Genomic DNA, 14107 nt, shown 5'->3' with positions numbered 1-14107 from the left:
CCAGGTGCTAAACTAGATACACAGTGGGCTACCTGCCTACAAGTTTAAAATAGGAAAGCAGGGAGACTGGCAGTATCACCAGGTATTTCACACAAGTAATGCAAAGAGAGAACAGGGTGGTTTTTCATATGAATTCATGGTAAAATAGACTTATATTAGGAATATGAAATGTTGGGGCAATATACACTTTAAACCCTAGTCTTAACCTATACCCTATTTTTAACCATTAATATTGAATTTACTCATTTGAACCCATACTTACAGTATTTCTGCTCCCGCATGTGTATTGGGTAAAGTCTATTCAAAATTTTAAATATTGCAAACTTTGCAGCATGTTCCATTTACATCAGGGGAAGGATGGAAAGGGGGGGGGGGATGATTCTTGTTATTGAATTCACAAACTGGGGATTCATTGTAAACCCATGGTAGCAGTGAAATCAAATTCATCCCTGGTGTTATGTCTATCCACATATTGTAAAGTGCTGCGCAAACAGTTGGCGCTATATAAAGTATACATTTTGTAAAATAATGATAATAATATTGGTGTTTATAAACAGAGTAAGAATAATTTAAGCAGCGTGTGTTATGTGGCCGTTCTGTGTTTTACATGGTATGGTAAGTACTACTCTTAGATTGTAAGCTCTAAGCAACAGGGCCTTCTGATTCCTCTTGTATGAAATTGTATTGTAACTGTAATGTCTTCCTTAACTTCATAAAGCACTGAGCAAATTGTTGGCACTATATAAATCCTATATAACAATAACAATAATAATACTGTGTCGGATTTGGGACAGACCTAAAGCAAATTTTTGAGTTAAATTTGCTGTCAAGTTTTTATTTCTGTTATGGACTGCATTGAGGAGATTTTCCCTAATTCTTTTTCCCGCAACACCTTTACAAGAAATGTGGAGTATAATTGTCTCTGGGAAAAGAAGGCGAGGACAGTAATAAAGTGTCAGGAACCATGAATCAGACTGAGACAGAAAATGTAGTAAAAATTACACTTTTAATGTATTAGTAAAAATAGTACAGTTCATAAACTTAGTCAAAACATAAGCCAGGGTCGGAAGCCAAAAATGGGAAATCAGATGTCCCGCGATCAGGGAGCCAGAAATCAGTGTAATCATAAGCAGAAGGTCGGGATCAGGAACCAGAAGGGACGTCAGCCTAGCAAAGTCTTTAAAAAGAACACAGCAGAGAAACTCAGAATATCTTGACAAGGCGAAGGCAGGAAAGGAATGAAAAAGGCAGCTTAAATAGCCAGAAGGGGCTGGCTGTAGGCTGGACTGACAAGCAGATAATGATAAGCAGGCGAGCCACTGAGGAAACAATGAGTGCTGACAATTAACCAACAGCTTAGCAGCCTGAGCATAGAGAAGAGAGCTGCTGCAAACCCAGCCCTGACAGTACCCCCTTCTCATTGACCATTCCCCCTCGAAGGGGCACCAGGTTTGAGGGGAAAATGTCTATGGAAATACAGAGGAAGACAGCAGCATGTACATCCAAGGATGGGACCCAAAAGCATTCCTCTGGACCGTACCCTCTCCAATAACCAAAGGTACTGTATGCACCCACATGAACCTATGGGAGACAATGATTGCTTGTATCTGATACTCGTGGTACCAAGGTGGTGAAGCGGTTGCACACCAAAGGTTTTAATAAGAAAACACAGAATACTGTACATTTGAAATACGCATGTTAGAAGGAAGGTCCATTGCGTAAACCCCTGGGTTGATCCTGTAGAGAGAACGGAAAGGCCCAATATACCACAGTGCCAGTTTCAGTGAGGGAACACAGAGTCAGAGGTTACGAAATGACAGCTGGACCCTCTCCCCAACCTGGTAGGAAGGCGCAGGTAGGCATCAACGGTCAGCATGGAGACTCTGTACCTATCACTGGCTCCTCACAAGGACTCTTGGACCTGCACTCAAGTGGAAAAGAGATCATGGAGATGCTCCTCTAATGCAGGAATTCTTTGAGGAACAAATGCGTCAGGCAACATGGATGGGTGAAAACCCTAATTCCCCATAAACTGAGACAATCGGGAAGCTGCATCGATGGCACTATTGTGAGTAAACTCCGCCCAAGGTAAGAGGTCTGACCAGTTGGTATGGTGGTGAGAAATAAAGCAATGTAGGAATGGCTCCAAGGCTTGGTTGGCTCATTCTGCCCCACCCCCACCCCCTTTCCCCATGGGTCTGTGACTGTGGGTGATACGCAGAGGAGAAGGAAAGCTGAATTCCAAATTGTGCACAAAAAGCTCACCAAAACCTGGACACAAACTGGCTACACCTGTCCGAGATGATAACCTTGGCTAGCCCATATAAGCAATAGATCTCCCATGAGAAAATGGATGCCAGTTCTTTGGATGTAGGCAACGTTTTAAGTGGAATACAATGAGACATCTTCGAAAACCGGTCAACCACCATAAGAATAACTGTGTTGCCGTGGAGTTAGGTAACTACACAATAAAATCCATAGACAAGTGGGTCCAAGGCCTCTCTCCATTGGGCATGGGTTGTAGAAGGCCTATTGGAAGGTGTTGTGGTGTCTTACTCTGAGCACACAGAAAACAAGCGGCTACGAAGGTGGTTACATCAGCGCGGAGACTAGGCCACCAGAATTGTTAATAAATAGACCAGATGAGCTGATTCCTTCCAGGGTGACATGCTGCCTTGGGAGAATGGTATGTCTGGAGCAAAGCAGTGCGGAGATTCTCGGGGACAAAGCAGCGGTCACAAGGTTTTTCAGGAGGAGAATGGATCTGAGCAGCAAAAATTCTGTCACCCAAAGGTGAAGAGAGACTAGTGCAAATAGTGGCTAGAATGAGATCTGGAGGTATCACAGGAGTAGTAATCCGACTCCATCTTGGGGGGGAGGAAAACTGTTGTGACAATGCATCAGCCCTTACATTCTTAGTACCAGGTAAGAATTAGACTATGTAATTGAAGCTTGACAGAAAAAGAGCCTATCGTAACCTTCAGGGAGATAAGCGTTTAGCCTCCGACAAGAACGTTAGATTTTTATGGTCAGTCAAATTGAGGGCCGGCACAGTGGTACCCTCGAGGAGATGCCTCTATTCTTTAGGAGCTAAAATGATTGTTAGCACTTCTCTGTCCCCAATTTCGTAATTGCATTCTGCAGGAGACAATTTCTTAGAAAAGTAGCCACAAGGATGCATAGCACTCTCAGAAGTAGGACGTTGAGACAGAAGGGCGCCTACTCCAGTCTCAGACGCATCAACCTCAAGAAGGAAGGATAATGTAGGATCAGGATGTGCCGGCACAGGAGCTAAAACGAAGGCAGCCTTGAGAGTCTCAAAGGCTTTAATGGAATCCGGAGACCAATTCTGTAGGTTGCCGGCCCTCTTAGTCATATCAGTCAGGGGTTTGACCACAGAAGAGAAATTACAAATACATTTCCAATTAAAATTGGCAAAGCAAAGAAAACATTTTGGTGGACGTAGACCTATGGGTTGAAGGCACTGCAGATATTTTCTTTGGGTCGGTCGAAAAACCGGCAGTAGAGATAACATAACCTAGAAATCTAACCTGTTCACGATGGAACTCGCACTTCTCCAACTTACAATACAGATTTATTACCTCTTAACCTCTGTAGCACACGGGAGACATCTGTGCGGTGGCTATCTAGGGATTTTGAATATATGAGAAAATCGTCTAGATAAACCACCACACATTGCTCCAACATATCTTGTATCGTTGATGGATTCCTGAAATACTGCAAAAGCGTTGCAGAGCCCAAACGGCATTACGAGGTATTTGTAAGCTCTGGTCCTGGTATTAAACACAGTTTTCCATTTGTCACCCGCCTTGAGCCTCACGAGAATGTATGCCCCTCTTAAATCGAGGTTTGTGAAAACCTTGGCTCCCCTGAGGCGGTCAAATAATTCCGCAATCAATGGAATCGGACAGGCTTTCTTAATTGTGATGCGATTGAGACCCCTATAAAAATGGAGAAAGATCTGGGAGTCTTGGTAGATGATAGACTAGGCAATAGCATGCATTGTCAAGCGGCAGCTGCCAAAGCCAGCAGAATATTAGCATGCATAAAGAAAGGGATGTATTCCAGAGATAAGACTATAATCCTTCCACTTTATAAAACTCTGGTCCGACCACATCTGGTGTTGTCACGGGGTAACGTGGCAGAGCCTGACGTAAGAGGAGTGGCTTACCGGGTAACTGGCGTGGCACAGGTTCACCAGAGGCGCGGAGTCTAAGTGTAAGCCGGTCTTCACCAGGGCCCCAGAAGGTGGGGATGGATTTGGCTGCTTGCTAACACCAGGTCGCGGCCCCCCGGATTCCCTGGGAGAGCCAGGAACAGATCCAGGACCAATAGCCGGTAGCAGGTAAACAGATCAGGACGAGACAGGAGGATAGTCAGGACAAGCCAAGATCAGGGCGGGCAGCAGGTAATCAGAATCCAAAGACAAGCCGGGTCAGGTAAACAGGAACAGCAGATATAACAGGCACAGGATACAGGAGAGCTGAAGACAACACAGCAAAGTGCAGTGCTGCTGGGCTGTTTAAATAAGGCAGCCTGTTTGCCAATTACAGCAATTAGTCTGCTCTAGGTTAACCCTTTAGGAGACTCATGACAGCACATCAGTGTGCTCAGGAAGCATTCCTAACAGCGCCTGCGCAGGGTATTGAGTCTCTGACATTGCCCCCCCCTTAAGGGCAACCTCCGGGTGCCCAAAAGGTTCCTTTTGTGGGGATGGTTGCGGAAGAAATTCCGGATTAAGTCCTGGGCATGGAAATTCTGTACCGGTTCCCAGGAATTTTCTTCGGGGCCGTAGCCCCTCCACTTAACCAGGTATTGTAGCTGGTTCCTCCGCCTTCTGCAGTCTAGGATGGCCTCCACCTCAAATTCTTCGTCCCCGTTGATGGTGACAGGAGCAGGTGGTTCTGAACTTCTACCAGGAAAGGAGTCAGGTACTGCAGGTTTCAAGAGTGAAACATGGAAGACTGGATGGATCTTGAGGGAATCGGGAAGCGTCAATTCGTAAGATACCTCATTTAATTTTCTCCTCACAGGGAATGGGCCAATAAACTTGGGTGCCAGTTTTTTGGAAGGGCATGCCAATCGGAGATTGGTGGTGGCTAACCATACCAGGTTGCCGGGCTGGAGAACCAACTCACCTCTCCTTCTTTTGTCAAAGAACTCTTTATTGGAGGTCTGAGCCTTGGTCATGGCATCCTGTAAGATTTTGTTGTTCTCCTTAAGGAACTCCAAGATATCCCGGACTGCTGGCACTGTAGATTCAGGAATAAAGCAGGGCAAGAAAGATGGGTGAAACCCGTAGTTGGCATAGAATGGGGACTGACCTGTAGCCGAGTGTTTGGCGTTATTGTATGCGAACTCTGCTGATGGAAGTAGCGAGACCCAGTTATCTTGAACAAAGGTGGTGAAGCATCGGATATATTGCTCGAGGGTCTGGTTGGTCCTCTCAGTCTGCCCGTTAGTCTGGGGATGGTATGCGGAGGACATTGACAGCTTGATTTTCAGTGAATCACATAACGCTCTCCAGAAGCGAGAAGTAAATTGGACACCTCTATCCGACACAATGTTCATTGGGACCCCGTGAAGTCTTACAATTTCTCTGATGAAGACCTGTGCCGTCTCAAGCGCGGAGGGTGTACCTCTTAGTGGTATGAAGTGAGCCATTTTCGACAGACGGTCTACTACCACGAAGATTGCAGAATAACCGTCTGATGGAGGAAGTTCCACAATGAAATCCATGGCAATCATCTTCCATGGTCTGTCAGGGACTGGTAGTGGTCTGAGCAGGCCCCATGCCTTATTTCGGGTTGCCTTGCTTCGTGTGCAAACAGTACAGGAGGAAACATATTGTTTACAACACTTCTCCAAGTCGGGCCACCAGAACGTGCGCTGCACAAGATCCAGGGTCTTATGGATCCCGAAGTGACCAGCCATCGGGTGGTCATGACACAGTCCTAGGATGGACACACGAGCACTTTCTGGAACGAAAATTTGATCCCCTCTCCATAGCAGTCCATTTCTGGGTACCAGTATAGTTCCAGCAGGATGGGGAGCATTTACTGTGGCTTGTCTCAGAGCGGTAAGAAGGTCAGACTGTAATAGCAGAAAGTTACCTTGGGTTAAGATGGTGTCAGGTACAATGGTTTCTTTAGAACTGTCGTACATTCGAGAGAGAGCATCGGGTTTCGTATTCTTGGAACCCGGTCGGTACGTTATATGGAACGTAAATCTGGAAAAAAAAGTGCCCACCTTGCTTGGCGAGGTCTCACGCGTTTGGCCGTCCTCAAATACTCCAGGTTCTTATGATCCGTGTAGATGAGTATGGGATGTGCCGCCCCTTCCAATAGATACCTCCACTCCTCCAGGGCGGTCTTGATGGCAAGGAGCTCCCGATCCCCTACATCATAGTTCCTCTCCGCAGGAGAAAGCTTACGGGAGAAGAAAGCTACCGGATGAATCAGGTCCTTGAGACCTTGACGCTGGGAGATGACTGCTCCTACTGCGATTTCCGAGGCGTCAACTTCAAGGATGTAAGGCAGGGCGGGATCCGGGTGGCTGAGGATAGGAGCAGAAGTAAACAGCTCCTTCAGGGCTGTAAATGCGACTTGCGCCTCGGGAGACCAGTGGAAGCGGGTACCTTGTTTGGTGAGCAGGGTAATAGGGGCGATGATGGAAGAGAACCCCTTGATAAATTTCCTGTAGAAATTTGCGAATCCTATGAAACGCTGAATCCCCTTTTTATCCACCGGTGCGGGCCAATCCAGGATGGCGGAGACCTTCTGAGGGTCCATTTTGACCCCTTCAGAGGAGATTATTAACCCGAGGAATTGGATACTCTGCTGTTCAAATTCGCATTTCTCGGGTTTTGCGTAGAGCCTGTGTAGCCGGAGTCGGTGGAGTACCTTTTTAACGTGTTCTCGGTGCTGGGCCAGGGAGGAAGAGAAGACCAAGATATCGTCCAGGTAGACAATAACAAAGATGTCCAGATAGTCTCTGAAGATGTCGTTGACGAAGTACTGGAAGGTGGCCGGGGCATTGCAGAGCCCGAAAGGCATCACCAAATATTCATAATGCCCGAATCGGGTGCGGAATGCTGTCTTCCATTCATCCCCCTCCCTAATACGGACCAAATTGTAGGCTCCCCGTAGGTCCAGTTTGGTGAATACAGAGGCGGTTCTTAGTCTCTGGAAAAGTTCAGGAATCAAGGGTAGGGGGTACCGGTTTTTGACCGTAATTTTATTTAACTCACGGTAGTCCACACATGGCCGAAGTGAATGGTCTTTTTTCTCCACAAAAAAGATCCCAGCTCCTGCCGGAGAAGTAGAGGGTCGGATGAATCCCTTCTCTAGATTCTCCGTCACATAGTCTTTAAGGGTACCCAATTCTCGTTCCGATAAAGGAAAGATACGTCCGAAAGGGATCTCGGCCCCCGGAAGCAATTCAATTGGACAATCATAGGGGCGGTGGGGGGGTAAGGTCTCAGCCCCCTGTTTACTGAAGACATCCAAGTATTCGTGATAAGATACTGGGACAGAGGAACGTATCTCCTTATCAGCGTCCATACAGAGTAGGGTGCTAGGAGCACTATGGCGTACTGGCAGGCAATGATTCTGGCAGTAAGGGGACTGGAACTTGACGTCTCCAGAAGTCCAATTAATCTGCGGGTTGTGCGCCTGCAACCAGGGTAACCCCAGAATAACGGGAAACAAGGGAGAAGAGATGGCATCCAGGCATAACAACTCCTTGTGCCCTTCGAGAGTGGCCACAGGCAATGGAGGGGTTTCTTGGGTAACTGGCCCAGACTTGATGTGGGACCCATCTGCTAGGAAGATGGAGAGTCCCTGCGACTTGGGTCGAAGTGGGATGCGTTGATGGGCAGCAAAGGTAAGATCAATGAAGCAGCTGCATGCCCCGGAATCAATAATAGCGGTGACCGGGATCGGGCCTTCTGGGAGCTGAAATGAGATAGAGAGAGCCAGGTGAGTGGTATTGTTGACAGAGACTGGATAACTTGAGGGGGATATAGAAAGACGCTTATGCATCTTTGCTGGGCATGAGCGTACAAAGTGTCCGGCCTCTCCGCAGTACAGGCACAGGTTGTTCTGACATCGTCGTGAGCGTTCTTCTGTTGATAAGGAAGGACGCATAAGCCCAAGTTGCATCGGCTCCGACGTATCCGATTCAGAAATAAGCGGAGCAGTGTTGCTGGAACGGGCACCAGAGGAGAAGGTGTGGACGGGATTAGGAACCTGTGGCAACATCCAGACTGGGCGGGTCTGCTGCGTGGACCTCTCTGCTCTACGTTCACGGAGCCGGCGGTCTATCTGTATGACCAGGGTGATTAATGCCTCCAAGGTCTCGGGTATACCCACTCGGGCCAGTTCATCTTTCAAGTTTTCTGAAAGACCCAGGCGGAACTGATGTCGCAAGGCTGCGTCATTCCAGTGAGTGTCCGTACTCCAATGCCTGAAGTCAGTGACGTAATCCTCTACGGCTCTACGGCCCTGTTGAAGTGAAGTAAGCGCGGTTTCTGCGGTAGCAGTGCGCTGCGGGTCTTCGTATAACTGCGCCATTGCGTTAAAGAAAGTCGTCATGGAGTCCAGCTGGTCATTGCGCTCTTCAAGCAGGCGGTGAGCCCAGGACTGAGGTTCACCTTGAAGCAGGGATATGATGAACCCCACTTTGGTTGCTTCCAAGGAGAAGGTTCGGGGTTGCAGGGAGAAGTACAGCTCGCAGGCATTGCGGAAGGCTCTAAACTTGCTCCGATCCCCAGAAAACCTTTCCGGCGTAGGGACCCTTGGCTCAGGAGGCAGCATCACCACGGTCGGACCGGAGGGAGCCATGGAAGCAGCAGAAACTGTAGGGTCCGTGGAGGGGGTCAGGGACTGAACACGCCCCTCCAGCTGGGTATAGCCCTCTTGCAGGGACTTAACGGCTTGGGTAAGGGCCGCAAGGTGCTGGCAGATGTCATCCATAGGAGAGGCTCCTCTAGCAGGCTCAGTCTTGGCTGTGTTGTACAGTCACGGGGTAACGTGGCAGAGCCTGACGTAAGAGGAGTGGCTTACCGGGTAACTGGCGTGGCACAGGTTCACCAGAGGCGCGGAGTCTAAGTGTAAGCCGGTCTTCACCAGGGCCCCAGAAGGTGGGGATGGATTTGGCTGCTTGCTAACACCAGGTCGCGGCCCCCCGGATTCCCTGGGAGAGCCAGGAACAGATCCAGGACCAATAGCCGGTAGCAGGTAAACAGATCAGGACGAGACAGGAGGATAGTCAGGACAAGCCAAGATCAGGGCGGGCAGCAGGTAATCAGAATCCAAAGACAAGCCGGGTCAGGTAAACAGGAACAGCAGATATAACAGGCACAGGATACAGGAGAGCTGAAGACAACACAGCAAAGTGCAGTGCTGCTGGGCTGTTTAAATAAGGCAGCCTGTTTGCCAATTACAGCAATTAGTCTGCTCTAGGTTAACCCTTTAGGAGACTCATGACAGCACATCAGTGTGCTCAGGAAGCATTCCTAACAGCGCCTGCGCAGGGTATTGAGTCTCTGACAGGTGTATTCTGTCCAGTTCTGGTCACCAGTCCTCAGGAGGGATGTGTTGGAGCCAGGCCCGGATTGGCCAATCGGGAGAACCGGGAGAATTCCCGGTGGGCTGGTCGGGTTGAGGGCCGGTGACACCGGTGTTCTAAAATTTAGAACACAGATGACAGAGAGGAGGCAGGACTGGTTGCTTAGCAGAGAGGAGGCGGCACGGATAGAATACATCCTCGGGTCTGAGAGGAGGCGGGGCTGAGGCGGGACAAACTGCTTAGCTGGGAGGAGGCGGGACGGAGGTAGAGAAAAAATGTAATCAGCAAGCTCTGCATTATTACAATTATGCTCGACCTCCGTCCCGCCTCCTCCTAGCTAAGCAGTTCGTCCCGCCTCCGCCTCGCCTCCTCTCAGACCCGAGGATGTCTTCTCTCCCTCCCACCTCCTCCCAGCTAAGCACTTCATCCCGCCTCTGCCCCGCCTCCTGTCTCAGCTAAGTAATCTGTCCCGCCTCCTCTGTCAGCAGTGACCTAATGACGCCGGGGGGGCGCCATTTTTAAATCGAAATAAAAAAACTGCAGTGGCCCAGCAGTGGCGCTCGCCTCTCATCACGGCCAGGTAAGACCCCTCCACAGCCTCTAACCATCTCCCCTTGTACCATGCCCACAGCCTCTTACCATCTCCCCTTGTACCATGCCCACAGCCTCTAACCATCTCCCCTTGTACCATGCCCACAGCCTCTGACCATCTCTCCCTGTACCATGCCCACAGCCTCTAACCATCTCCCCTTGTACCATGCCCACAGCCTCTGACCATCTCTCCCTGTACCATGCCCACAGCCTCTGACCATCTCTCCCTGTACCATGCCCACAGCCTCTGACCATCTCTCCCTGTACCATGCCCACAGCCTCTAACCATCTCCCCTTGTACCATGCCCACAGCCTCTGACCATCTCTCCCTGTACCATGCCCACAGCCTCTAACCATCTCCCCTTGTACCATGCCCACAGCCTCTAACCATCTCTCCCTGTACCATGCCCACAGCCTCTGACCATCTCTCCCTGTACCATGCCCACAGCCTCTGACCATCTCTCCCTGTACCATGCCCACAGCCTCTGACCATCTCTCCCTGTACCATGCCCACAGCCTCTGACCATCTCTCCCTGTACCATGCCCACAGCCTCTGACCATCTCTCCCTGTACCATGCCCACAGCCTCTGACCATCTCTCCCTGTACCATGCCCACAGTCTCTAACCATCTCCCCTTGTACCATGCCCACAGCCTCTGACCATCTCTCCCTGTACCATGCCCACAGCCTCTGACCATCTCTCCCTGTACCATGCCCACAGCCTCTGACCATCTCTCCCTGTACCATGCCCACAGCCTCTGACCATCTCTCCCTGTACCATTCCCACAGCCTCTGACCATCTCTCCCTGTACCATGCCCACAGCCTCTGACCATCTCCCCCTGTACCATGCCCACAGCCTCTAACCATCTCCCCTTGTACCATGCCCACAGCCTCTGACCATCTCTCCCTGTACCATGCCCACAGCCTCTAACCATCTCCCCTTGTACCATGCCCACAGCCTCTGACCATCTCTCCCTGTACCATGCCCACAGCCTCTAACCATCTCCCCTTGTACCATGCCCACAGCCTCTAACCATCTCTCCCTGTACCATGCCCACAGCCTCTGACCATCTCTCCCTGTACCATGCCCACAGCCTCTGACCATCTCTCCCTGTACCATGCCCACAGCCTCTGACCATCTCTCCCTGTACCATGCCCACAGCCTCTGACCATCTCTCCCTGTACCATGCCCACAGCCTCTGACCATCTCTCCCTGTACCATGCCCACAGCCTCTAACCATCTCCCCTTGTACCATGCCCACAGCCTCTGACCATCTCTCCCTGTACCATGCCCACAGCCTCTGACCATCTCTCCCTGTACCATGCCCACAGCCTCTGACCATCTCTCCCTGTACCATGCCCACAGCCTCTGACCATCTCCCCCTGTACCATGCCCACAGCCTCTAACCATCTCCCCTTGTACCATGCCCACAGCCTCTGACCATCTCTCCCTGTACCATGCCCACAGCCCCTAACCATCTCCCCTTGTACCATGCCCACAGCCTCTGATCATCTCTCCCTGTACCATGCCCACAGCCTCTAACCATCTCCCCTTGTACCATGCCCACAGCCTCTGACCATCTCTCCCTGTACCATGCCCACAGCCTCTAACCATCTCCCCTTGTACCATGCCCACAGCCTCTGACCATCTCTCCCTGTACCATGCCCACAGCCTCTGACCATCTCTCCCTGTACCATGCCCACAGCCTCTGACCATCTCTCCCTGTACCATGCCCACAGCCTCTGACCATCTCTCCCTGTACCATGCCCACAGCCTCTAACCATCTCCCCTTGTACCATGCCCACAGCCTCTAACCATCTCTCCCTGTACCATGCCCACAGCCTCTGACCATCTCTCCCTGTACCATGCCCACAGCCTCTAACCATCTCCCCTTGTACCATGCCCACAGCCTCTGACCATCTCTCCCTGTACCATGCCCACAGCCTCTAACCATCTCCCCTTGTACCATGCCCACAGCCTCTAACCATCTCTCCCTGTACCATGCCCACAGCCTCTAACCATCTCCCCCTGTACCATGCCCGCAGCCTCTAACCATCTCCCCTTGTACCGTGCCCGCAGCCTCTAACCATCTCCCCTTGTACCGTGCCCGCAGCCTCTAACCATCTCTCCCTGTACCATGTCCACAGCCTCTAACCATCTCCCCCTGTACCCCATAGACATGCATTATGTCCGTATATCATCCGCAAACGGATAGGATGATATGCAGACATACGGACCGGATGACACAAGTGTCATCCGTGTCCGTAAAAAAAAAAAAAGTGCCACAGCGGACAAAAAAACCGGAGCGGCCGTGTGAAAGAGGCCTTATGCCCCGTACACACGTGCAGATTATCTGCAGACTTTTGTCTGCAGACTTGCCAAAACCATATAATATGAGGTTAAACCTAAACACTTTCAATTTGTATGCAATCCGGCAGGCTCTTGCACTACATAGAAAAGGTAAGTCTGCAGACAAAAGTCTGCAGATAATCTGCACGTGTGTATGGGGCATAAAGCCCCGTACACACGTACCGATGGTCGGCATACAAATGTTCCTCTTTTCTCCCCGGGATGTCGGTGTCTGCTGAAAAGTGCAAAGACAGCACAAGGACAGCACAAGAATTTTGTCCGCCGACTGCAGAAGTGATGTCATGTAATGGTTAACTTTCCCTGTGTTTTCTATTTTCTGAGCATGCCCAGTCTTGCAAATCTGCGGTCTGTCGGCCGAATTGTGTACTGACAGGCGAACAATCGTCCGTTCTGGTGTCGGCATACAAAAATTTTCATGTTTGCAAGAAAGACTTTTGTCCGCGGATTGTGCGCAGACATCTGTCGGAGGCACCATACTAACACGCGTACAATCGGCAGATCCTTCGTCCACCGACGTTTGTATGCCGACGATCGGTACGTGTGTACGGGCCTTTAGGCTACTGAATTTGCACTGAATTGTAAATATTTTTTGAAAAATACAATGAATTACAATGCTGTAGAGAATAGAGAACAGTGCACCTTTGCAAACTTATATTCTGAGGTGTTAATTACATTATTTTAATATAGTCAGTCATGAACTAAAGTGGGCCGGTCTAAGTCATGAAACTCCAGGGCTGAAAATGAGTCCCACTCCGGCCCTGGTTGGAGCTGGAGAGGATCCAGAGAAGGGCAACTAAACTAATTATGGGATTGGAGGACCTTAATTATGAAGAGCGTCTGCAATCGCTTGATTTATTCTCCCTGGAGAAGAGACGCCTGAGAGGGGACATGATAGCAATTTATAAATATCTCAATGGTGATCTCGACATAGAAAAAAAGCTATTCAGTCGTAGAGAGTGCATGAGGACTCGAGGGCATACATTGCTATTAGAGGAGAAGCGTTTTAACCTCAGGCAACGTGGGGGGTTCTTTACTGTTAGAGCTACAAGACTGTGGAATTCTCTACCACAAGGGGTGGTTTCTGCGGGTAGTATGGTGGCTTTCAAAAGACTCTTAGACGTACATCTCAAGGATCAGAACATTCAGGGGTATGTGAGATGACTACAGCCACACACACCTACACAGGTTGAACTGGATGGACTATTGTCTTTATTCAACCTCACCTAAAGCCAGAACCGGCATTAGATGAGGACTTGTGGATGAACACTCGAGAAAGAGAATCAGCAGCATAGTCCTCCATGGCTTTATCCTCATCCTCATCCTTATCCAGACAAAGGATAGATCCGGCCATGAGGGGGCATGGCACCAGGTTGAAGGTCAATTGCTCAATCATACGACCAGTGTGGAGGCAAACTACTGGTTTCACCTATGTCAAAGACATTGCTAAAATTGTGGTACTTATCTGGCAAGGAAGAGAGTGAAGAGGTGCACAAGACCTTAACTACTTTCTGAAAACATGTCTTACTGCATTGTGGCGACAAGGAAAGAACCTCA

The sequence above is a fragment of the Pelophylax lessonae genome, assembly GCF_965119305.1.
Source record: "Pelophylax lessonae genome assembly, chromosome: 1".
NCBI lineage: Eukaryota > Metazoa > Chordata > Amphibia > Anura > Ranidae > Pelophylax > Pelophylax lessonae.
The sequence above is the reverse complement of the archived record's forward strand: the minus strand, read 5'-3'. Positions refer to the sequence as shown.